We start from the raw sequence: 27,206 nt of genomic DNA, 5'->3' as shown, positions 1-27,206 counted from the left end.
CAACTACGTTATATGACACATTTAAGGTCCTGTTGTATGTCACTGCTGTAGAAGAGCATAATCCAAGTAGACTTCTATTACTATTGTATATGCACATTTATCATTTTGTAGAAATCGATGCACATACAGTTGTGAGATGCCACTGATAACGGGTTATAAACCCGAAAACCAGTTAAAGCAAGTAAGGCGCTTCTAGTCCAACTGATGGAGTACAGATGATGCCGCGCGACTGCTACGGTCGCAGGTTCGAATCCTGCCTCGGGCATGGATGTGTGTGATGTCCTTAGGTTAGTTAGGTTTAAGTAGTTCTAAGTTCTAGGGGACTGATGACCATAGATGTTAAGTCCCATAGCGCTCAGAGCCACAGATCATGTCCTTTAATAAACACTGGAAATGGTAACGGTCAGCCCAGTCCTACCGAACGCCATAAACGCGACAGTATCGCTATTATAGTTTTACCAAGAAAGGCAAGAAACACATCTCGCGAAGTTTGAGAACAGAGACCATTGATCATAAAAACGTATGCTTTTTGAACAGAAGGTCTCGGCGTCAGTCACACGGACGCCAAACCTGTGACGGTCGGTCGCCGACATAGAAGGTCGCATATTCGCATCTCGGCTCTTCGCAGCCCCGATCGGGAGGAAGACGGTTCAAAGCCGCATCTGCCCTTCCTGATTTAGGTAACCTGTGATTTTCATAAATCGCTCCAGGTAATGACCGGGATGGTTCCTTTAAAAGGGCACGGCCGATTTCCTTTCCCATCTTTGACACAATCTGAACTTGTTCTCTGTCTCTAATGACTTCGATGTCAACGAGACGTTGAACCCAATATTCCTTCTTTCCTCTTCGCAGTTAGCACTGGTACAAGCTTGACTCTTCGTAGAACTTGAATATCTTCAGATCTCTTTTCCTTTGATAGCTAAATCCAATACATAAATGTTTATTTGTGCGACATCCACAACTGTTCTGTAACATGTTCATGGTAAACAAACCCGCTCAGTCCCTCACGCCGCTCGCCACTCTTTGGTAGCTTCGTGCTTGCAGCGTTTTATCTCTTCCGCGCTGCATGTCTATGCTCTTGCTATTCTTTTTCCCCTCCCTAGGGGAGAATATGTCTATGATGTTATTTCGAATGTTCCGCATTGTCTGTCGCTGACCTAAGAACAGTCTCACCTATGTTTCTAGCTCCCTTTCCTTTCTTCGTTTCCCTTCTCTTCTCGTTCATCCGCTTCGGTGTTTGAGGTTCCTGTTTTTATTCTTCCTCCTTGTCCGCTCCTGAAGACCGGCCCACGCCTCTGACGCAGAACAGGTGACTGGGTAATGCGTAATTCCCAGCCCTGCGTCGACAGGTAGGGTTCGCACGTACCCCCTGGTACAGGCTAGGCACAGGGAAGGTGATTGCCTGAGCTGCAACCTTCACAGAATGCCGATCGGTCCGCCTCTCTGTCAGATTTTCGGGATGTGTGACCTGAGGTGTGAACAATCACCTAAGGTGGGCGCCACCCTTGTGAAGGAAGCCTCCAGTTGGAAGGAGCGCACCATTGGAGACGCTAGCAGTCATGGGGGATTTTCTCGGAATAAGTCAATCATCTTCCCAACCAACGTCTACGAAACGTAAACATAATGAGGCTAATGATTCGAACACCCTTCCCGCTGCATCACGGTTCCTCATGGTCTCACCCACTGAAGACGGTCAGTCTTTAGCCACGGTAAATCCGTTTATTATTCAGAAAGGTGTTGATGCAATTGCTGGCCCTGTGAAACCCTGCTCTCGTTTATGGAATGGCACTTTGCTTTTGGAGACTGCTTTTGATTCTCAAGCACAACTTCTTGTTGCCTCGCCTGTCCACGGCTACCCTGTTCATGTAGAGGCCCATACAACTTTGAATTGTTCCCGTGGTGTAATTTACACCAGGCTGCGCGACAGTCTAACTGAAGCCAAAATCCAATCTTACCTCTCTGATCAGGGTGTCATTGGCATCCGTCGTGTAACGAGAAAGGTAGATTCCTCCTTAATGCCCACCTGCAATCTTTTCCTCACCTTTGGTAGAGTGGTGCTGCTGTCTAATATCAAAGCAGGCTAGGAAATTATCACAGTTAGGCCATACATTCTCAACCTGATACACTGCTACCAGTGTCAACGTTTCAACTGCACTCGAATGTCTTGTTGACACCCAGCCAAATGTGGAACCTGTGGTAGGAATGCACATGACAGCGATTATCTGCCTCCTTCTCCCCACTGTATCAACTGTGATGGCGGCCATGCCACCCCCTCTCGAGATTGTCCCGTGTGTCCTGATGAGTGAGTTGTCCAAGAGATTCGGGTAAATAAAAAAGTGCCTTACCCAGTAGCTCGCAAATTACTGGCTAGTCGCAATGCCTGTGTTCTGGCACCTATAGTTCTGTTCTTGTTACCCCTCGCTCCATTAAGGACGTGGCCACGCAGACATGCGACCTCAAATTTGGCTCTGAGGTTGTGAAATCACCTAGTGTCAAGGTAGAATCGCCATCCCCCGTCCCACAGTGCAACAAACCATCAAACTCTCGCCTCAAGGGACAAAGCTACCAGCTACACAACCAGTAGGCAGGAAAGGACCAAAGGAGTACTCCCGTGAAGACTTCCTCCATCCCTCCAGCCAAACAACACCCGTCTTCCTCTAAACGGAAAAGCTCGAAGAAGTCTACGAAAGGCAAACGGTCTTCTCCTTCGCCAACTTGAAGATCCTGTTCGACAGTGTAGCCATATGGTACCTTAGCCTGGCTGGCCTCTGTCTGGACGGTGCGCACCACCAACCGTTTTTCAGGTTGGAATCCATGGACTGGCCACACAAGCAAGCCGATGCTTCTGTGGACCCCATGGAGCAGGATCCTCCTGCTTCTGTGCCCTGTAGTAGCGACTCAACACCGGCTGTCACTGGGTGGCCGCAGAGTTGACACCCCTACGTCTCTACTTCCTCATGACTGTCCTCCAATGGAATGTTCGCGGCCATCGGTCCCACAAACAGGATTTACAGCTGCTTTTAGCATCGCAGAATACCCTTGTACTCTGCCTTCAGGGCCGCGAGGGGAAGCCATGCTGTCTAAGGCAACTTGCATGGTTCACAGGGCTCCCCCTATCGGAGGTTCGAGTCCTCCCTTGGGCATGAGTGTGTGTGTTGTCCTTAGCGTAATTTAGTTTAAGTTAGATTAAATAGTGTGTGAGCCTAGGGACAGATGACCTCAGCAGTTTGACCCCACAGAAGGTACCACAAATTACCAATTTTTTTCTGCCTTCGCCGGCCATTGTGGCCGAGCGGTTCTAGGTGCTTCAGTCCGGAACCGCGCTGCTGCTACGGTCGAAGGTTCGAATCCTGCCTTGGGCATGGATGTGTGTGATGTCCTTAGGTTAGTTAGGTTTAAGTAGTTCTAAGTCTACGGGACTAATGACCTCAGATGTGAAGTCCCATAGTACTCAAAGCCATTTGAACCATTTTTCTGCCTTCAGGAAACGAAATTGCGTCCTCACGACCTCTTTGAGCTTTCACATTACTCATCTATTCGTTTTGACCTTTCCCCAAAGGTCGGCATTCCATCTCATGAGGGCGTCACGTTACTCATATGGGATGACATTCATAGTCAACACATCTCCATGACTAATCATCTTCAAGCTGTGGCAGTTCGCACTTTCCTTCCGCACCTGACTTTTTCCCTCTGTACCATTTATATCATTCCGTTCAATCAATGACACCAGGGCAGACTTCCTTATTGGGGAGCTACCTCCCCCATTTTTGCTACTCAGTGACTTTAATGCGCATCATCCCCTTTGGGGTTGTCCCAGGACCTGTCAGAGAGGTGCCCTCTTGGCTGACCTTCTTAAGTTTCAAGATCTTCCCACTATCACCCTGCCTTCCTCCGTCGGAAACGAGTGGAGGAGGCTCAGGCAATTCCCCTTCTCGTCTCTGAATCATGAGTGCTACAATGCCGCCTTTACTATGAGAGAGCTTGATCATTTTCTCATTTCATCCCGATCCTGTGCCCCAGGCCAGACGCTATCCACATTCAGATGGTGCAGCAGCTATCTCTTAAGGGAAAGCACTTTCTGCTTAACACATACAACCGCATCTGGGCAGAGGACACATTTCTTGGACGCTGGCGTGAAGCCACCGTCATGCCCACACCTAAGCCCAGTAAGGACAAAAACTCTCCTTCTAGCTACTGCCCCATCTTTTTTACCAGCTGTGTTTGCAAGGTGATGGGACTTATGATTCATGCCTGACTGGTATAATGGCTTGAACCTCGCAATTTAATGACGAATGCACAGTGTGGATTTCGAGCACGGTGATCTGCAGTTGACCATCTCGTTACTTTGTCCACTCATGTCATGAATGGTTTTCTGCGAAAATCCCAGACTGTGGCCGTGTTTTCCGATTTGGAGAAGGCCTGTGACACCTGCTGGAGAACTGGTATCCTCCGTACTCTTTACACATGGGTCTTCCATGGTCGCCTGCCCTGCTTGCTGGGGATTTTTATAATGGCTTCAAGGTGAGTGTGGGTTCTGCCTTGTCGGACCCCCTTATCCAGGAAAACGGTGTGCCTCAGGGTTCCGTACTGAGTACTTTCCTCTGTGCTATCGCCATTAACCCTATCATGGCCTGTCTCCCACTGGGCATCTACAGCTCCCTTTTTGTTGAATATTTTACGTCTATTGCAGTTGTCCACGGACCTGTCTCACTGAGCAGCGTCTTGATCGTCTTTACTTCAGGAGCATGTCTAATGGATTTCGCTTTTCCACTAGTAAAACCAGTGTATGAATTTATGGTGACACAAGTGGTTTCTCCCACCATCTTTACATCTTGGGCCTGTTGCCCTTCCGTTCATTGAAACTACGAAATTCCTGGGGCTCATGTTCGATAGGAAACTCTCTTGGGCCTTCGATGTATCTTACCTGGCAGCCCACTCTACGTGGTTCCTCATTGTCCTATGTATCCTCTATGGTCCTTCCTAGGGTGCCAATCGAACCACCCTCTTCCGTTTGTACCCATCCCTTGTCCATTCGAAACTCGACTATGGGTGCTTTGTTTATGCGTCTGCACGTCCATCCCTCTTACACTGTCTCATAACTATCCACCATCGTGGCATCCGTTTGGTCACAGGCGCCTTTTACAGCAGCCCGGTTGAGAGTCTGTATGCTGAAGCTGCTGAAGTACCCCTGTCCTAACGCCGTGATTTTCTCCTCAGCAGGTATGCATGCCGTTTGTCTGCCATGCATGGCCATCCATCCTATGTCTCCATCTTTGACGATTTCTTTGATCGTCAGCGCCCGTCCTTCTTCTCTGTTACCTCCTGGAGTCTGCTTTCGGCACTTGCTATGGCGGCTTAACTTCACACTACCTGCACCTTTTCGAGTGGGTGTGAACCCTTCACCACCTTAGCTTCGTGAAGCTGCCCATGTTAACCTTGGCCTCCATCGCTTCCTAAGGACACTACTCCAGCCTCGGTCTATCGCCTTCAGTTTCACGACCTCCCCATGGAACTTCGCGATACTACCTTTGTATACACTGATGGCTCTCGAACTGATTGTGGGGTCGGGTGTGCCTTCGTCATTGTACCACGCGTGTCCTTCGATATCAGCTTCCGGCACACTCCTCAGTATTTACAGCCGAGCTCTTCGCCTTGCATCAGGTCACGGAGTACATCTGGCGACACAGCCTTTTCAATTGCCCTATGCTCAGACTCACCCAGTGCCCTTCAAAGTCTATGTGCGCTGTTCACCGCCCATCCCTTAGTGCATCGGGTGCAGGAAAACTACTCACTCTTGGTCGAGCCAGTGTGATGTTTCTGTAGGTTCCTGGTCATGTTTGTCTGCCAGGAAATGAGGCTGCTGACGCTTCTGCCAAAGCCAGAGTCCTCGTACCTTTGCCCACGAGTACCTCTATTCCCTCCGATGATCTCAGTGTTGCTCACTGTCAGGAGCTGGTGCCCTGTGGCATCGCCAATGGTCCTCCCTTCACGGGAATAAGCTCTAGCTTATTAAGCCTCTCCCAGCGGCTCGGACGACCTCCTCTCGGCCTTCCCGCTGGGAGGAGGTTATTTTAACTCGGCTGCGTATTGGAAACTGCCTTTTTAGTCATCGTCATTTGCTAATTGGCGCTACCCCACCACTTTGTACACATTGCACTCAAGTTTTAACTGTCCGCCACTTACTGATGGAATGTCAATTTTTTACACTTTTACGTTTCATTTTGGGTTTGTCGTATGAGTTATCGGCCGTTTTAGTAAATGAGGCGTCGGCTGTCGACCGCGTCTTACTTTCTATGCGCCAAAGCAATATGGCGAAGGCCATTTAATATTTAGTTTTGGACCTCCGTTTATGTATGGTGTCTTATTCCTAGCCCCTTTTCCACGTGCCTGTTTTAGCTGTCTTTTGTTATATCAGTTTGGACTGACATATAGTCGTTTTTTAACTCCTCTCTGTCTTCGTGTTCTACAGTTTTGACTTGGGGGCGTATGACCCCAGTTGTGTTTGCGCCCTACAGCAAAACAAGAACAGAAACCCGCTCAGTTGTAAAATTCTTTATTGAAAAAGCCTTGTACGAGAGAAGTCTCTGTACACTACCACGGCTTTAGGGACTTGGCCAAATTATGAGGTGTATATGAAAATCTGAAGTGTAACACAGTTCTAAAGTGCTCCATTAAGCTATTAAGAAATTAAAAAAATTAAATGTTGAAATTTAGAAACTGAAAAAACAGATAAAATGACTGAACAGCAGCCTACCTAGTGGAAGTAGGATGTCATGTCCATGGTCTAACAACTAAAAGGAAAACATCTGCCGTAGGTGAACCATCAAATAACATCCCAAATTGCGGCTGCAAAGAACTCTAATGACACTCGCGGCCTAGGAAAGTTCCTCTTGTCCGTAAGTTGCCATCGGGATTGCATAAAGTCTACAACAATAAAGCCTCCATAGGACGTTAGGTCGAAGCCACGCGTTAAACCGAAGTTAAACTAAGTAAGGACCCTGCGCTGCAGAAAGCGCAAGTCAGCTTACTACCTAATATAACGAGCCACACGAAAACGCCTACATTCGACGCCAAAACACACCAAACGGTAATTCAGCGCCCCCATGTGACCCTCGCTGAGCAATAACGCTATGGGGGCGAATTCGTCGGACGCAACGTGAGGGGGCGGAGGGCGCATAACACGGCGCAGGGACGTTGCTTAGTTTAACTTTGCTTCAGAGCCTGACTTTCACCTAATGTCCTATGATGCCTTTATTGTTACAGACAGTTTGCATTCCCGGTGGCAATTTTCGGACAAGGGGAACTTTCCTAGGCATAGATGGAAATTTAGAGTTATCCGCAGACACAATTTGGGATGTTATTTGATCGTCCGTCTACGGTAAATGTTCGCTTATTAATTGTCATAACATAGGTACATTTTAGGGGCAAAGGAACTGGTGCATGTGCCTAATATCGTGTAGGGCCCTCGGAAGCACCGAGAAGTACAGCGGCAAGTCGTGGCACTGTCTCGATTAACTTCTGTGTTGGGCTGTCCATAAATCCGTAAGAGTACGTTGCAAGGCATCCCATATATGCTCAATAATGTTCATGTCTGGGGAGTTTGGTGGTCAGCGAAAGTGCTTAAACTCAGAAAAGTGTTTCTGGAGCCAATCTGTAGCAATTCTGGACGTGTGGGGTATTCCATTGTCCTACTGGAATTGCCTAAGTCCACCGGAATGCACAATGCCCATAAATGGATGCAGGTGATCAGACAGGATTGTCATGTATGTGTCACTCTAACTTCACACGTCCCATACTATTACAGAGTCTCCACCAGGCTGAACAGTCCCCTGCTAACACGCAGGGTCCATGGATTCAAGAGGTTGTCTCCATAACAGTACACGTCCATCCACTGGATACAATTTGAAACGAGACTTGTCCGACCAGGGCACATGCTCTCAGACATCAACAATCCAATGTCTGTGTTGACGGGCCCAGGCGAGGCGTAAACTTTGTCGTGCAGTCGTCAAGGGTACAGGAGTGGGCTTTTGGCTCCGAAAGCCCAAGTCGGTGATGTTTCGTTGAATGGTCCGCACGCTGATACTTGTTGATGGCCCGGCATTGAAATCTGTAGCAGTTTTGGGAAGGGTTGGACTTCTGTCACGTTGAACGATTCTCTTCCGTCGTCTACGTCTGCTACATCTACATGGTTACTCTGCAATTCACACTTAAGTACCTGGCAGAGGGTTCATCGAATCATTTTCATACTGCTTCTCTACCATTCCACTCTCGAATGGCGCGTGGGAAAAAGGAACACGTAAACCGTTCTCTTATTTTATTATGATGATCATTTCTCCCTACGTATGTGGGTGTCAACAATATATTTTCACATTCGGAACAGAAAGTTTATGATTGAAATTTCGTAAATAGATCTAGCCGTCAAGAAAACCGCCTTTGTTTCAGTGACTGCCACCCCAACTCGCGTGTCATATCAGTGACACTCTCACCCCTACTGCGCGATAACACGAAACGGGCTGCCCTTCTTTGCACTTTTACGATGTCCTCCGTCAATCTCACCTGGTAAGGATCCCACAACGCGCAGCAGCATTCCATCAGAGGACGGAAAGAGTAATGTAGGCTGTCTCTTTAGTGGGTTTGTCACATCTTCTAGGTGTTTTGCCAACGAAGCGCAGTCTTTCTTTCGCTCTCCCCACAAGATTATCTATGTGTTCTTTCCAATTTAAGTTGCTCGTACTTGTAATTCCTAGGTATTTAGTCGAATTGACATCCCTAAGATTTGTGCGATTTATCGTATATCCAAAATTTATCGGATTTCTTTTAGTACCCATGTGGATGATCTCGCACTTTTCTTTGTTTAGTGCCAATTTCCACTTTTCGCACCATACAGAATTTCTCTCTAGATAATTTTGTAATTGGAATTGATCGTTTGATGATTTTAAGGGATGGTAAATTACAGCGTCATCTGCAAACAATCGAAGGGGGCTGCTCAGATTATCACCTAGATCATTTATGTAAATCAGGAACAGCAGGGGCCTATGACACTACCTTGTGGAATGCCAGATATCACTTCTATTCTACTCGATGATTTACCGTCTATCACTACGGACTGTGACCTCTCTGAAAGGAAATCACGAATCCAGTTACGCAACTGAGACGATACTCCATATGCACCCAATCTGGTTAATAGTCGCTTGTGAGGAACAGCGTCAAAAGCCTCCTGGAAATCTAGGAATATGGAATCGATCTGAGATCCCTTGTTGACAGCACTCATTACTTCATGGGAATAAAGAGCTAGCTGTGTTGCACAAGAATGATATTTTCTGAATCCGTGTTGGTTATGTATCAATACGTCATTTTCTTCAAGGTGATTCATAATGTTTGAGTACAGTATATGCTCCAAAATCCTACTGCAAATTGAGGTCAGTGATATGGGTCTGTAATTCAGTGGGTTACTCCTATTTCCTTTCTTGAATATTGGTGTGACCTGTGCTACTTTCCAGTCTTTAGGAACAGACCTTTCGTCAAGTGAGCGGTTGTATATGACTGCTAAGAAAGGCGTTATTGTGTCTGCATACTCTGAAAGGAACCTGATTGATATACCGTCTGGACCGGAAGACTTGCCTTTCTTAAGTGATTTGAGTTGTTTCGCAACACCTGAGATATCTACTTTTATGTCACTCTTTCGAACAGCTGTTCTGGCTTCCAATTCTGGAATATTTACTTCCTCTTCTTTAGTGAAGGATCTTTTTACGGCCGCAGCGATGTTGTAGCTTTGATGTTTTACCGGATTCCGGATACTCACGGTACACTCGTGAAATGGTCGTACGGGAAAATCCCCGCTTCATCGCTACGTCTGAGATGCTGTGTCCCATCGCCCGTGTGCCGACTGTAACAACACGTTCAAACTCGCTTAAATCTTGATAACCTGCAATTGTAGTAACCGATCTAACAACCGCGCCAGACACTTGTTGTCTTATATAGGCGTTGCCGACCGCAGAGCCTGTTCTGCCTGTTTACATATCTCTGCATTTCAATACGCATGCCTATACCAGTTTCTTTGGCGCTTCAGTGTATAACGTCCTGTTACTTGTAGGTAATCTTTTGCTCAATAATTTTATCTATTTTTATGTTTCTAAAAGCTGATCTTCAATTTTTTTTTAATTTTTTGTTTGCTTCATGGAGTAGGCTACAACTATTGTTTTACTCCGGATTTTAGAATCACTTGATGATGGGACTATGAACCCGAAACCGTGTTAGTGTATAGCGACTTCAACACTTCGGTCCATAAACAGCTTTACAACTGCGGCGGATTTCTTTACCACGTACATAACTCAGTGCAGATGCCCCTGCCATCCGCCTCTCGATACTTCCAGCGGGCATCACTGGTTCCTACAGGATGCGGCGCGGGAATTTCCTCACTTCAAACGCGCAGCTGTCACTCATTGTTGTGTGAGGTTGAGCGAATTCGAAAGGACGGAACCTAACTTTTTTTTTTTTTTTCAAAGCTTAGTTTAGTAGCTATCATCAAGTGGAGGAAAGAGGAACGCTAGTTCGACTTGCCGACTTAGTTTTCCAGTGGTCGTTCGGTCATCTCAACGCAGCGTTCATTCAGGAAACCGTTTAATACTGCCCCTGCAGGTCGTGTTGGTGATCGAAAATCGACAGTTACGTGGGTGGACACTTTCATGGACACTAGTAGTGTGCCGAAAAAGAAACCAGGATCTTCAAGGACCGCCAGGAAACAAGAAAATCGTACCGTCAAGGGATAAAGACTCTGCCTATAAAGTGAGTTTCACAGAGTCCGAGCATTAACAAGGAAGTCAAATGCTATGCCAGTACCTACAGGAAACAAGGGGACACCACGAAAAGGTCATCCATGCGGGTGGGTGAACTAGACCTGGGGGTATGGAGTATTTTTAATATTTTGGAAGACGAATGCCAACTTTTAAGTAGCCACATAAAAGTTCGAGTTCCGACTCTTAAAAAGATCGATTTTTAAACAATTTTCTTCCGAAAAAAACTTCTGTTTTCCCCATATTTTATTTCCTTTTTCTGAGAGATAGGGGGGGCATGCCGCCCCCCCCTCCACCCCCAGTAGTTCTAAGTTCTAGGGGACTGATGACCTCAGATGTTAAGTCCCATAGTGCTTAGAGCCATTTGAATTTTTGGATGACACTACAGTAACGGTGTTACGCTTAATCTCTTCGCAAGGATTTTATTATTTCTAAGGATCAAAAAATGATTTCTTAACACTTGCAGTTTTATTGGTCGTGTTTATTTAAGTGTCTCAATTTTTATTGTATGTAAATAAATTTTAAGAATTTACTAACATTTTTTGGCGAATTAAAAATGTTTCTGAGACCTCCACGATCCGAGATAACATTTTTTTTTTCTTTAAAGTCTAGTGGACGCAATTAACATTTTACAGCGATGCTCTGGATGGAAGTTAATACTAAATATTTATATTTTTCAAGGAAAACTACTAGGATATGCTTCATTTAGTTTCAGTGTTGTTAACTGAGTAATGAAATGAAGCGTGCAAGTGTGCAGCGCCTGAGATGGAGAGGGCGGCGGATTTCAGTCCATAATAAGTTTATCAATATAGCACATGTGTATAACGTAGTTTCCATTGTAATGATTTTATACATATTTCATATACTTGTATTATTGAATATTTGTGTAAATCAATAAAATTCTTTAAACTTGTCTTGACATGTTCCAATTATGTAACGCAACATTTTTGTATCAGAAATAATGAAGTAATGAAATAAGTGTTACAGAAACCAATAGCGAGTATAACGTAACCATCTTTAATTAAGTATAACGTTCGAAGTGTTTCATAATAAATGTTACTGTAGCAATACAAAATGATTAAAATGATGATAAACGTAAAATAAAATGTAAAGTAAAAAAAATTAATATTTTCGGAGCTATTTTGCTTCTAAGGCAAAAGTGACCGTTATCTTGTCCAAGTACTCCAGAGCAAGTGCAAAAGGATTTTTGTACGTGGTCCGGAAGCCGAGGTATCAAACACTGTGCGAGCGCAGGCCGCTCAGAATCAACTGTCAGGGCGAGCGATGGCCGCTTCCCACACACTCGGCCGCCCGCTACAGCTGGACCACCCCGTGCTTGCACGCGTCGCTTTATTACTCAGTTAGTGTCACTAAAAATCAGTGAAACGAATCAGATTCTTTCTCAGAAATACAAGTATTCAGTATTAACCTCCGTCAAGCACATCGCTGTAAAATGTTAAATGCGTCCTCAAGATGTTGAAGAAAAAAAAAAAAACTATCTCGCCTCCTGAAGGTTGTAGACTTCTTTATATTCGTGAAAAAAGTCAGTAATTTCTTTCTTTAAAAGTTGTTTTTTTTTGGACTTGTTTAATGCCACCACGAGTTCCTCTCCAGTGCCAACCTCTTTATCTCAGAGTAGCACTTGCAACCTACGTCCTCAATTACTTTCTGGATGTATTCCAATCTCTGTCTTTCTCTACAGTTTTTGCCTTCTACAGCTCACTCTAGTACCATGGAAGTCACTTCCTGATATCGTAACAGGTATGCTGCCTTCCTGTGCCTTCTCCTTGTTACTGTTCTCCACATATTCGTTTCCTCTCCGTTTCTGCACAGATCCTCCTCATTCCTTACCTTACCTAAAGTACAAACATTCTTCTATAGCACCACATCCCACATGCTTCGATTGTCTTCTGTCACAGTTTTCCCGCAGTTCATGTTTCACTACCGTACAATGCTGTGCTCAAACGAGCATTCTTAGAAATTTCGTCTTCAAATTAAGGAATATGTTTGATAACAGTAGATTCCTTTTGGCCAGCAATGCCCTTTTTGCTAGCGCTAGTCTGTTTTTAATGTCCTCCTTGCTCCGTCGTTTGGTGTACTGAGATACCACACAAGAAGGTTTTGCGACAGTTGGTACCAGAAGTATCGTCGACGGCAGTCCGCAGCAGGAACATCGCTGTGCCCAAACTAATCACACTGCCCGCGAGGACCACGCCTCCTGGAGCAGCGGCGCCACTAGGAAGAGAGACGTGCGCTTAAGTTGCCGTGCACAAGCACAAGTTGTCAGAGTCTGTCACGTAGGAGACCTGACAGTGTTTACTTGCGAGTACGCGCTCGTCGTTCGTTACGGTCACGAGTTTTGCTCAGCGTTGCTTAGCAGTAGTGTCTGAGCCGACGTTAATTTTTCGTTCGCTTTCTAAGGCACCGTTTTTTCTTTCTTTTCGTACTTGCCTCTTTCTACCGGAGATTTATAGGCGTCAGGCGTTAGTATATTCTGACTGCCAGTGCCCTGGCTACGTTAGTCGGGCCGTGGCAATCCATGAATAGGGCCAAGGACAGGAATCCGCGGCTCGGCGTCTCCTCCGCCGCCTTTCGCGCGGCAGTGTGGCACCGGCCGATCGACGGCCGTTCCGGCAAGCCGCCGGAGGCGCCGCTACGGACAACACCCAGCGGACCGAGGACTGAGCGCATCGGGCCTCCCGCCATAAGTCACCGGTAACCACTGACAGTGACACCGATTCACGTGAACCAGTCCACAGCCTCGCGTGACGGACCGATCTTCCTCTTCGTCATCCGACGACTCCTATGGCCGCCTGGTGATTAACCTCTCACCCAGTGACAGTCAAGCCCTGTTGGTCCCCAACATTGATACAACCGACCACCACATGGAAGCTCCGTCGGTTGCTGCTTCTTTTACATCACCTCGTCCGCCAAATGGGCCTTGTGAGGACTCTTACCCTGTGGGTCCCTACCTCCCACCCCCTTGTGGTCCAAAATCTAAACGGTTTTCCGCTAGTGCCCATCGCAGCGGCCGTGACTGGGATTCAGATGACTCCACACCTTGAGCAGCCGCACCTGTTGGTGCCATGTTCCAGGACATGGGTCCCCCTCCCGACTCCTTCTCATAAACCACTGCTACAAGAAGGAGAAGATCTATTCTGTTGTGGTTTACAGTCCCACAAACTACATTAAAGTGAACACGGAACTCCAACGCCTTATTGCAGGCCAACTGCAGCCAGTTCACCAGAAAGTCCAAGTCAAAAGTCCCTGACAGAAAGTCCTTAACTTTGTGAAGTCGAGGGCTATGGACTACTACACTCATCAGGCTTCTGGCGACAGAAAAACAGAATTCGTCATCAGAAACCATCCCTGCGAAGTTATAGAAACTTACGTCGGGGTTGAATTATTCCATCTCAGGTTTCAGGACCCTTTGGTCCACCAATACAACAAGAGGGATCCTGAGACCCAGAAGGTAATCCCTATGCCCGCCCCTTATTAGGAGAGAGGACGTCGAATACCTTCAGCAAATCTCCTATCTCCTGTGTGCCAAGGTGTGTATTGAATCATATGGAGGCCACAGTGCCCCCTCCATCTGCCGTACATGTCGGTGTTTGTGACACACCACAATTACTGCTCACTGCCTTTTCGGTGAGTCAAGTGTGCCAGCTCGCATCTGTCAGAGGGCTGCAAACTCCTTACCTTGGAAAAACCCACATGTGCAAACTGTTCAGGCACCACTCACGACCCACACCATTTGATTTCCAGGAGGGGTTGCTCTGTATACCAGAAGGCTGAGAAGGCTTGACACCCTGAAAGAAGGAAACCAGGGACTAATTGGTCACCCCTGCCTTCTTGGTCCGCGCCCATTTCTCCATCTGTGACACAGGAACCCCCTCTAACTCAAAGCCCTACAACCACATTCGCTGCTGCAGTTCAGTATACTTCTGCTCATCTGCATCCTGTGACGAATACCAATGCCTGCCAAACAGATAGACTGTCTGCAGCCTCCCACCCCCACCTGTTGAAGTGCCACAGGCCTCTATTGTGGCACCTTCTACACACGTAACCATGCCCAACCCTGCCCACTGCAGAGTCAAGCAGCCCACCCAAAATATTCCCCCAGTGATGGATACAGATGCTTCTTTCTGGGATGACATGAGAGAGATCTTCCAGGTTATCTCTCTCTTCGCACAGCCCCACATCAGGGCTATCATTCGTGAAACAGGTCAAAAGATCCATCTGTTGGACTGGCAGATTTTGTTATAATGGTGAATCACCCACTGCACAACCATCAACCCACTCGGGATCTAGTTGTCTGTATTTTTTATACTAATGGCATTCAACATATGAAGACTGAACTGAACACCTTCCTCTACGACCACCATGAGAACATTTTACTTGTCTCGGAAACCCATCTGAAACCTGCCACCGATTTTCGACTCCACAACATGGTTTGCTATCGCACTGACCGACTCCATTGACGAGGTCACGGCTCAGCAGTGTTCCTACATAGGACTCTCGTCCATAATCACGAGTCTCTCCAACCACTAGAACATATAGAGGCTATGGCGGTCACTATTTCTACCCGTCTTGGGTGCTATTACTTTCACTGCGGCGTATTTCTGCCCTAACCTACCACTTTTTGAAACAGACTTCTGTACATTGACATCATTTGACAAACTCATTGTTGGGACAGATATCAATGCCAAGCATCCAACTTGGCATTCTCACATTGCTAATGCCAAGGGTAGACACCTCCTTGAACTGGAAGATCCTCCAGCACTTATGGTCTATGGGCCCTGTAAGGTGTTAGGCAAATCCAACACCTTCCACGAAAACCCTGGCATGATAAGCAAATCCAGTAGTATGTCACATAGCTCCGAATAAATCGTGACATTAAATTAACCAAAGTAATACGAGTAACGAGTGAGCAAGTGGAATACTACAAACACAAGAAGGCATAAATGCATGTCATACCTTCCCACTGTGAGACAGATGCAGTTCCGAAGGGAGAAACGAGAACAGAAGCCAAGAGTAGAACCGTGTTAAGCTGAAGGCCCTACGATAAGGGACGGACACCCACGTCGCCAGCTAACCGCTAGGACCACCCCCCAGCCCATGTTAAAAGCTAGAGACTTCCAGGAGAACAGTATAGATCTTTTGATAACACTAAAAGGACCACACCAGCTGCAAGTTTTAGCGTGAGACTTTTTCGTGTCTCTTGTTACGTCAGGACCACCCCCAACCCATGATAAAACATAGAGCTCTCCAGAAGAACAGTATAGATCTTACGATAACACTAAAAGGAACACACCAGCTGCAAGTTTTAGCGTGAGACTTATATGCGTCTCTGTTACGTTGCAAACTTTAAAAAACATTGCCCCACCACGAAAAGTTCAACGCTTCTCATTGGATAGACAGAATATTTGTAGGCGGAGCTTCAGGTTAACATTGAAACCCTGACTGGTCAGATGAAAACACAGCCAGATAGGTTTTTAAGCCAACTTCGGTAAATTGTAGTAAGGAGAAGTTAGGAGAGAGTTGCTTCTGAAACGGCGAGGTGAGCGGAGCTGTGCTGTCCGCCGCCCCCTGACGAACACCGACAAGGTAATGAACGCACGTGATGCCGCATAACAGCGCATAAACCTTCACTCAGAACTGCAGAAGTCTCATCTGTTACACCCCCTTTTTGAGTAATACTAGTGTCGATCGTCAATTAAAGCTCATGGTGTTCATATTTGCCACTTGAAGTAAAAATCTGAAACGCGATGATTTTTCTGTTATATAGTTATTGAGAAGCCACATCAGCCACTGTAATTTACGACAAGTTAGATAAGTAATTAAAGATAATTGAGGGTCACTGTAGACCATTTTGATAGTTTTCTCTTTTGTGAAACTTAATTTAAACCTAGATTATAAATGTGATATGGCATAGGTCATCCTTCGATCCATTGTAGAATTGGAAACCCATTCAGGGAATATTCGTTCACATTTTTGTTGAACGCAGTTGGTTTTTACCATCCTGTATTAAAAGATTTCCTTTTATCAATAGTGCAATTTATAAACAATGTTTTGTGAGTAGAATAAAATTTCCAATGGTAAACTTAATTGCTTTTTCGACGTTATTTTACCAGCTAACTAAAAATAGGAAAGCCTTGAAGCCCATCCACTAAATTTAGTTAGTATTAAGAGTCTTTTACAGGGAGTGCAGTGGAGCTGACGCTGAAATCATTAAGTATTTGGTTATATCATCGCTAGTCTCACTGAACTCTTCTGAACACTACATGTCATGTGTGGTCTGGCGTCTCCTTACCAGCAACAGGTCACAGGTTCAAACTAGTCAATTCCCTAAGAAACATGCTCAGAGCGTCGTTGTGCGAAAGTGGTAGGGAGACACGATATAGAACAAACAGACACCACGCAGAATGTTAGATGCCAAGGGCAGACACCTCCTTGAACTGGAAGATTCTCCAGCACTTTTGGTCAATGGGCCCCCATAATCCCACCCATATACCATTTCATTCCAACTGCCAGCTGGACTTTCTGAACTGGCCTCTGACCCAGCCATCACTGACTGGGACAAATTTTTCAGGATCCTCAAAAATACCACCTGGCAAAATCTCAATCTGACAACATCTACCAATCTGGTTAACACTGGTAACCACGAAAATCCAGAAGGCAAGGAAGGCCTCTACTTCCATTGTCCCATGGTCTTTAACCCCACTGAATTACTTGCTCCTCCTCCTGTGAAAACCAAAAATCCGGAAGAACCGCTACTGCAGGTGGTGGAAGCAGTTTCGTGTCCCTCAGGATAAGTGTCACATGAGGAGTTTCCAATGTGAATTCTACTACCACCTCGCTTATTGTAAAACAGAACAATGGGAGGACGGGATGACTGCCTTGGTTTGTTGTGACAGCCCTATGGCGCTCTGCACTGAGGACCAACCACGCTATCCACACAGTAGATGGCTTAACTGAAGATGATCTCCAAGTGGTAGAAACTCTGGCTGATGCCTCTGGGGCTCAGAACCAATTGCACTTCCTGGACCTTACGTTCGATGAACTCCAGGATGGACGCCATATTGTGGAGGCCCTGGCAGAAGTCTAGTGGATCCTCCAGTAGAAGTGTGGGCAGTCAGCTCGAGGTTTGAATGGCATCTTAAACGAAAACCTCCGTCGGATCCTGTAGAAGCCATTGGCTTTGTTTACCAGCATCCTGAACTGCTGTCTCACAGCCGTCCTTCCCCCCCCCCCCTCCCCACAGCAGAAGCAGGTCAAACTGATTGCCATCCCAAGCCCGCAAAAGATCCTAGGGTGCATTCTAACAACAAACAAATTAGCCTTCTGAATACCATGGTAATGGTCCTAGAATCTTTCATCCTCCACCACATTTCCCAGCCTCTGGCGGCGGCTGAGACAATCCGTCCGCCAAAATTCGAATTCGCTTCCCACCTGCTGGAATCTCCAAGTTCCTAAGATAACGGAACATGTCAGCAAGAGCTTTAACCGCACCATGTCGATGGCAGTGGTTTTCCTGGATCTGCAAAACGCGCATGACAAGATATGGCAGGATAATTTTGTGCCCAAAATGCTGATACAGAAGACCACACCAGTCATCTATATCAAGATCGTAGATGATTTTCTCCACGACAGAACCTTCTTCGTTACTCAGCAAGGAAAATGCTCGAGCTTATGTCACATGTCCATGGGTACCCATCAAGGCTCTGTGTTGTCTCCCATCCTCATTAACATTTATGTTAATGATATGCCAGTCATCCCACACTGCAACCTGGCCCAGTACTCCGATGATACGGCGCTTTACACGACCGATCCCAACACAGACCAGCTCATCACTCGTCTCAAGAAGTAGATGGATGTGACTGTCACCTGGTGTCGTTCAGATAAGATTTCCCTTAATGCCACCAAGACTACGGCAGTCTATTTCACCAAACAGAGCCCTATAACCTTACACAACATCACTATTAGAGGCGTCCAGGTCCCATACCAGGTATCTATGTGATTCGATGGTTACAAAGCTGCTCTTCCATCGCCATAGAGAATACAACACCTAAAAAGGACAGAAGCTGATAAAAGCTATGTACACACTCTTCAACAGCAGGAAAGTGAACTTAGACACCAAGTTCAGATTACTGGTCGATTGTCCACCCTTCCCCCACCTATGGCTCCTCCATTGTGGGCCACGATGGTGCTTCCCGGATGCAGACCCTCCAGAACCTGCAGAATGAAGTGCTTTGGTTGAGCCTGCATGCCCCTCCCCTCACGACGGTTGTCACCCTCCGTGAGGAAACAAACGTGGTAACTCTAAAGACGTCCATTCGAGATAAGACAAGGCAACTCTGTGATAAAGTAGATGCGCTGCACGACATGTTCACTGGCTTAAACCACATTGGCAGCACGACTCCCCGGCACTGGCACCGCCACCCTGTTCCTCTTACCATCCTCGAGGAATCTGGACCATGGCTAACGAAAGCCCTGTTACGGCCACTGATAAAGTGGCTACGACCAGTGACGCCCATATTACGACCGCCGATTTCAGTACCATGTAGTTGTGTTCCTTGTTGCCTGCTGCCTTAAATTCCATCGTCGGAGAGTGGTACAGGGCTTCAAATTCCACCACCACACCTTCAACGTACACTCCAATGACGTCACTGGAATGATGTCATTGTAGACATAAAAATTTTACCCTTACACCAAGATAGTGAGACCGAGATCAATCGGTGACGCTGTACCCTAACGTACCACAAAAAATGTTGTCAGTTGCAAGATGTAAATCAGTCCGAGCCTTCCTAGGTAGTTCCTACAGACCGTTTGTCATGATTTCAGTCTTTGAGTCGTCGAGTTAGATAGAAATCGTGGCCAATAGACAGACAGTGGTTAGCCCTCAGCAGGAACAGAACAGTGAACAGAATTACCGTGTATGGACAGAGGCCGCCTACCTTGAGTTTTAACTGAGTACTGTTAGTTTGGAACTGTTCTTCGAGCAGTACCTCAGTGCAGAAGATGTCTTCTGCGGACCTGAGTTCAAAATACATTATTTAGTTTGTGTTCATGGAGCTGTAGTCAACGCAGGACAGATTGGCTAAACTTGCATTCTACAACTGCTGTAACCAGCGTTACCAAAGTTGAGTGATAAATTTTGCTATTTACTGTTGTGGGATACTGAGTGTGTGCTGCCCTTGAACCCACGCATCCGCCTTTCTAAGACCCCATTATTACTCTTTTTCAACAGCAGCGAGATTTTCATGGAAGAAGAACCCCTGAGTTCACAACACGTCCGTCATAGGTTATTTTTCTACCAAAGTAACAGAATTCCTTAACTTCATCTAAAACTTATTTTCATAAAATAAAAAGTGAGATAGTTAGCACAAAAAACAACTGACCAAAGTGCCAGTTCTTCGAAGCCATTTTTTGATCCTTACAATTAATAAAATCGTAAAAGTTCTTTAACAGCATGGTAGCACAACTCTTCGCCAAAAAATTGAGTCTAAAACGGTTACTGTAGGGCCAGCTATCGAGAGCGCGTTTGTCTCAAAAATCTATGTATCTCGAAGAATAATTAATATATTCTGATTTCTCAAACAAGTATTTTTTTGACTTACCAAGGGCTATATTTACAGTAAATAGCAACTATGGAAACATGATTGTTAATGCGTTGTACAGAACTCGATTTTTAGGGTTTTTTTCAGTTATTTAAGAAAAACCTGTTTTTGGATTTTTGCTGATTTGTTTGGCCATGTTTGCCACCTTGGTTTGAGTTTAATGAAAAATAAACTCCGTCTAAATTTTAATTTCCTATATGCTTATATTTTTTGTTTTCAGGCAATTATTTTGGCAAGTTTAAGATTAGACCGTCACAGAAGGCTTCGTCTATTACTGTTTCGTTCAACAATGCCTAGGCGCTACCGCTCATGCACCTTTATGTGAAACAGTTGTTCAGGTTTCGTGTGGAATAGTCAAATGCAGTCGAGTCACACCACAAGTATATGAACAGTTTGCAGATTTGAATAAGATAAGAGGTTCGAAGGTTTTGGTCACACAGTAAAGGAAACAGTCACTGACTAATCGCTTTATTTACGGCGACTGTGCGAAATTAGGATCGGATTTTTAGGTTTTTATAAAACGGATTTTAGCGCCTTATTTTCTTGGAATACCCCATATTAGGTTGAAACAAATTATCTCCCCGTTTTTGGGATCTTTTAATCAAAAGTACAATGAACGCTAATTTTAACATAGAAAATGTTACTATAGTTTTATTTCTTTGTAGAAAATAAACAATTAAATACTTCCTACAAGGGCACTCGAAAAAATGCATAAAAAATTGAGATAATTGAGATATTTACGCGTGCTACAATTATTTTTTCTTTGTAACATTTTAATAAAAAGTGTTTCTCACAGTAGTTTCATTGAAAGTTTTTGTGTGTCACTCACACAGAAGTACATTGGAATCATGTATCTACAGGGTGTGGCTAAATTCCCTAAACAGACTTTGAGGACAGCTCCCTTACAACTCCTCCCTCCCCCCCCCCCCCCCCCCCCCACACGTAATAGCGGACACTTTCTTCATATGCGGGATTCGTCAGACGTATATTCCTTAATTTAGTGACGCATATTATTCCCTCTGGACCAGGTATTTCCTCCAGATACATCTCCATCTCGGAGATTACATTTACTGCTTGGGTGCGGACGCTAGGCATTGAACTGCAGCAGATAGATGTTGCAAGTGAGCTCTTAAATATGTCAAGGATGCAACATTATTAATGTTCTTAAAGGCAGTCTAGGGTTTTTTAGTGAAAGCTGATTCACTAGAGTCGGATGTGTCTACTACCTCTTTGACTTTTTGGTAGTATTCTGCATAATATAAATCAGCCAGGTCCACAAATGTGTAAGTATTGGTTCAGGTGGAAGGAAGATGTTTGGAGCTATTTCCGTAAACAACTGAATGCGGAGAGGAGCTCTAAGAAATACTTTCTTGTCACAGAAAATGACACCACCGCCGCCCCACACGGAACCCAGTGTTCGTGTGCGGTTCGGCCCCCAGTGGACTCTCCCCCTCCTCCCCAGGAACGTCTCATACCAGACGAGTGTAACCCTAAATGTTTGCGTGGTGAAGTAACGGTGGTGTGTATGTACATGGAAACGGTGTTTGTGCAGCAATCGCCGACACAGAGTAATTGAGACGGGGTAAGGGGAACCAGCCCACATTCGCTGAGGCAGATCGAAAACCGGCTTAAAAACCATCGACAGGCTTGCCGGCACACCGAACCTAGACACTAATCTGCCGGGTGTATTCGTGCTGGGAGCCGGCACGCCTTGCTGCTCGGGAAGCAGCGCGTTAGACCGCGCGGCTAGCCGGGTGGGCCACTTCAGACTTTCTGACTTCCTCTGCCAGATGGCATAGGCCTTGGCAATGCGGGTGCCGTGGATCGTACTGACATGTAATTATTTCAGTGTTGCTCCCACTTTTAACATATAGCCAGCACAGCAGCACGAGTCGCCCCTGGAAAGTCCTCTTTAGACCCTTTTAAGCCTTTTTGTACCATTTAACCCCTTTCGGGCTCTATAATGTTAAAATATACAAATCCGAGCCCTAGTAATTAAGCACAAGTCATATCGTCAATCTTACTCTTGGTTAGTAGCATCCGTTGGCGGGCTACAGTATTATTTAAGCAGTTATTAAAGCTACCACGAACCGTTTTAGCAAAATTGGTTGGACTGGAAAAAAACGGTACAGCAATAAGAAACTCTAGTGTGAAAGTAGAACTAAATTTATCTGTTAATATGAGTATGAGTCTAGCCATTGTTAGAAAGTGAGTTCAATGAACGAAGTGAAAGGTACGAGTTACTATCCTTTTCACTTACAACGGAAGAGTTTTAAATTTCCTAAAGAAAAGAGATTCGTTTTTGTTGTAGGCATTACGATCAGCCAGTTCTCTTTCTGTTTATCATTCCCTACGCATCTCCAAATTATACTGTGAACGGAAAATATCTTGTGGCACCAGAGGAAATTCTTATGCTGAGGTGCATACATAAACGTCTGTATTTCAGTGGTATAATAAACGAGAAGTGTTAAAATGATTTGTGTAACAGTGACACGCGTGTCTTTTAATCATGAACGTCTTAAAAGTCTTTCACACCCAACTGCGAATGTAGAGTTCAGCGTACTATGAATGTGAGAACCAGAGGACCTATACCACGTTGTGAGCGTCGGTCAGCAACAAAAACACGCACTGGGGATTCCACTTTGTCGGTTGCTGAACTTGGAATATGAGAAACCTCCTTCTGTCTACCACAGACGTCTGTGTAAAACTACTACTGATCGCTCTTACTGCAGAGAGTGGGTGACTGAATCGCGAAAAAAGAAACCTTTTTTGGCCTGTCGACTTACACGTACGAGGTGCAACATGAAGAGTTGTAATGAGTGAGTTTGCTCGGCAAGATCGGTGGGCTATTTGTGTAAGAAAGAGAGTGCTCTCAGGATGGTGATTTTGTGTTACATGTGGCAAACCATAATGGTAACTGTGAAGTACGTGAGAAGGCTTTATGATTGTCACATAAATGTCAAATAATTAAACATCAGAAATTGTTAGTACAAAGTGTACTGAGACAAGTCACGTATTTGCAGGCATTGGTTTCCTTACAGAAAGTACACTGATCAGAGAGAACATCATGACCACCTACCTAATTGCTCGTATTTCCACCTTCGGCACGGATAACAGAGTTGACACGTCATGACATGGAAGCAATGAGGCCTTGGTAGGTTGCTGGAGGGAGTTGGTACCGCATCTACACACACAAGTCACCTAATTCCCTCAAATTGCAGGGAGGGGTCGCTGAGCTCTGACGCCACGTTCAATCACGTGCTAGATATGCTCCATCAGGTTAAGATTTGGCGAGTTGGGGCCAGCAGCACATCAACCGGAAATCGCCACTGTGTTCCTCCCGTGTTCCTCCAACCACTCCATCACACTACTAGCCTTGTGACATGGAGCATTATAGCGCTGAAAAGTGCCACTACCGTCAGGGAACATGATCGTCATGAAGGGGTGTGCGCGGTCTGCAACCAGTGTACAGTATCCTAGGTCACCACGGTGCCTTTCACGAGCTCCACTGAACGCACGGATGCAGACGTGAATGTTCCGCAGAGAATAGTGGAGTGGCTGGCGGCTTGTTTCTGTCCTGCAATACAGGTGTCAGGAAGCTGTTCTCCTGGAAGACGACATATTCGTGCATTCCCATCGACATAATGAAGATGGTATCTGCATTCATCAGATCATAAATCGCTCTGCCATTGCTCAGAAGTCCAGTGCCAATGCTCACGCGCCCATTTCATAGGTAGTTGACGACGTCGTGTTGTTATCATTGTCAAATGAATGTATCATCGGCTACTGAGGCCCATCGTTAGGAGTGTTGGGTGGACTGTGGGTTCTACACAATTGTACTCAACCCAACATTAATGTCCGACGTTGGGTCCGCCACAGTTCACCGCCTGTCCTGGTTTACCAGACTGCCCAGCCTAGGACATGCAACATCTGTAGTGAGGGGTGCCCTCCTAATTCGACGACGTCTGGACATGGTTTCACCTTGGTTTCGCCATGTGTTGAAGACACTCACCACACCTAAAATGCTAGTGTCAGGTCTCTGGGCAGACAATCTGCCATTGGTCAAACTCAGATACATTGAGTGCATTCTCAGTTGTATACACGGACAGCACACCCACTGACACTACATACGCCGTGCATGTGTCTCACTAGGAATCATTCCTCGCCAGGTGACGCTACTATTACCGCCTGGAGGGTGTTTATATCGATAGTAGGTCTGTGGTCATGATTTTCTGGCTGATCTGTGTAGTCAATTTCCCATTACACATAGCGTTGTCATCATAGTGCTAGTACACACACTCTAGCCCAATTTGCAAAAATTGGGGTTTAAGTGTCCACTTAGTACTATAGACAATTTGTATCAGGCCATTTGTAGAACACTTTAGTGAACGTGACAAAAGTTATAAGAAAAATATAATCCAATAGAAAACTTTCAGACTTCAGTACTTACATATTATCTACACTTTGGTATCATTGAGCACAAAAAGTTGATACCATCAGAACCACATCTGCAGACGTTACAACCAAGAATAAACGTTGATCCTGGGGTACAGTTGGTCCCTGTAGGTACAAAACAAAAATAACATCATAAAGGAAAGTCGATCCACGGAATATGGCGGGCATTGCCAGTTACCAGCAAAGAGAGCAGTTGCAGTATGTGATAAAAACCCTGAGTTGGCTGATGCCAGCACAAAATATGGAAGACTAAAATATTTCCTGATGGGAGCTTGTTGGAGAATTTGTCAACTATCACAATAGATGTATCAAGGAATTTTGACATCAACCTGAGACACTATAAGTAAATAATCTAATGTCCCAAGTTGCTGTCAAACCGTCTGCTCCGCATATACGCTCACCAGACAAGGTTTTAGTGATGTCTCCTCCCTTAAAAGAACACACAGGTCAATTTGAATAATGTAGATGTGTAATGCTTCTACCATGTAGTCGTGTGACTACTCCACCCTTCATTTAAGTGGTGGCAGTGAAGTCCTTACACTATGTGCCAGTGAGTTGTACGGAGACAGTGCCTATTATGGGTCGACATGCAGACGTGTAGACGTCACAGAATGCCAGGCAGTAGATTTCGTTGCTTTGTTGATTGGGGCTGGGGGCAGAGAGGTCATCCGTCCCACAATCGCTGGTAGCTGAAACTAAGGGAGAAAGAACACTGTAAGTAGGCTGTTTATGTTTTCTCTATGTAAGTAGGCTGTTTATGTTTTCTCTATCTATGTAAGTAGGCTGTTTAGGTTTTTTTATTGGTAACGCCACCTCTGTATGAAAATCACTGGCTGTGCTCTGTGCAGTCTGTGGCTGCTTTGCATTGTTGTAATACTCGCCATTGTAGTGTTAGGCAGCTGGCTGTGAACAGCGCGTAGCATTGGGCAGTTGGAGGTGAGCCGCCAGCAGTGGTGGATGTGGGGAGAGAGATGGCGGAGTTTTGAAATTTGTCATGAACTGCTATATTTATATATGATGATATCAAGGTAAATACATTGTTTGTTCTCTATTAATATCTTTCATTTGGTAACTATCCCTATCAGTAGTTAGTGCCTTCCATAGTTTGAATCTTTTATTTAGCTGGCAGTAGTGGCGCTCGCTGTATTGCAGTAGCTTGAGCAGCGAAGATTTTTGTGAGGTAAGTGATTTGTGAAAGGTATAGTTTAATGTTAGTCAGGGCCATTCTTTTGTAGGGAATTTTGAAAGTCAGATTGCGTTGCGCTAACAAAATATTGTGTGTCAGTTTAAGCACAGTCATGTATAATTGTTCAAAAGGGGACGTTTCATATGTCGACCCTTAGCCGAGGATACCTCACTGGAATCTTCTGATTTTTTCTTGTAGTTTGTGTAATTAGTGTAGATTTTGTTTATTGCTAGCGCGTAATTATAGAGAGAATTTCCTTTGTAGTTGTAGATTTTCATTGTTGTACAGTGAAACAGTTGTGGCATGCATGTAGATTTGCAGCAAGTTTTTCGCAGCTGCGCTTGCAATTAACTAAATATTATTTTCAGTGCTATGTTAATGTGTTCTCTTATTTTTGCTCTTCAAATTGTGCTTTTCTGTGTTGTCGTGTGAAATATTGTATGGCGTGTATGGCGTGTGAAAAACGTAATACTAGGCTCCAAAGTAAACTGAGAAATGACAGTGAAAATGAAAGCAGTGTGTTAGCGCCACCGAGTAATGAATTAACTGATGTTCAAAGTAGTAATTTGGTAATTGCGCATAGGGAAATGGAGCGGGCGGCAAACAATGGCGTGGACAGTGAAACAATTAGTGAAGAGGGAAGCATTATCGATCGATCGGTCGGCAATAGCTCGCCTCAGAAAGCCGAAATGACACGACACGATCTCGCAAATACTGTAGATTCAGGTTTTGGATCCTCACCGTTTTCTCAAATAAGCCAAGACACATTTTCTGCTTGTCAAAATGTGAATGTTTCCGGTGTAAATTCACTGCCGAAAAGCACTGAGGAACATGTTTCAGACACCAATGCATTGTTATTACAATTAATACAACAAATGGGACAAACACAGCAAAAGCTTCAAAAGTTAGACACAATGGAAAAAAATCAGAGACAAACACAGCAAAAGCTTCAAAAGTTAGACACAATGGAACAAAATCTTAAAAAGTTAGACTCATTGGAGCAAACTCTTGAACGAACACGTGAGGATTTAACTGCTGAGTTACATCACATTGAATCGAAATGTCAAAAAGTCTGTAATGACGTAAAAACACAAATTTGTGAGCATTTCCAACCTATTTTTTCGCGTCATGAAAATGCACTACAGAATCACG

The sequence above is a fragment of the Schistocerca piceifrons genome, chromosome 8 (assembly GCF_021461385.2).
Source record: "Schistocerca piceifrons isolate TAMUIC-IGC-003096 chromosome 8, iqSchPice1.1, whole genome shotgun sequence".
NCBI classification, from domain to species: Eukaryota; Metazoa; Arthropoda; class Insecta; order Orthoptera; family Acrididae; genus Schistocerca; species Schistocerca piceifrons.
The sequence above is the reverse complement of the archived record's forward strand: the minus strand, read 5'-3'. Positions refer to the sequence as shown.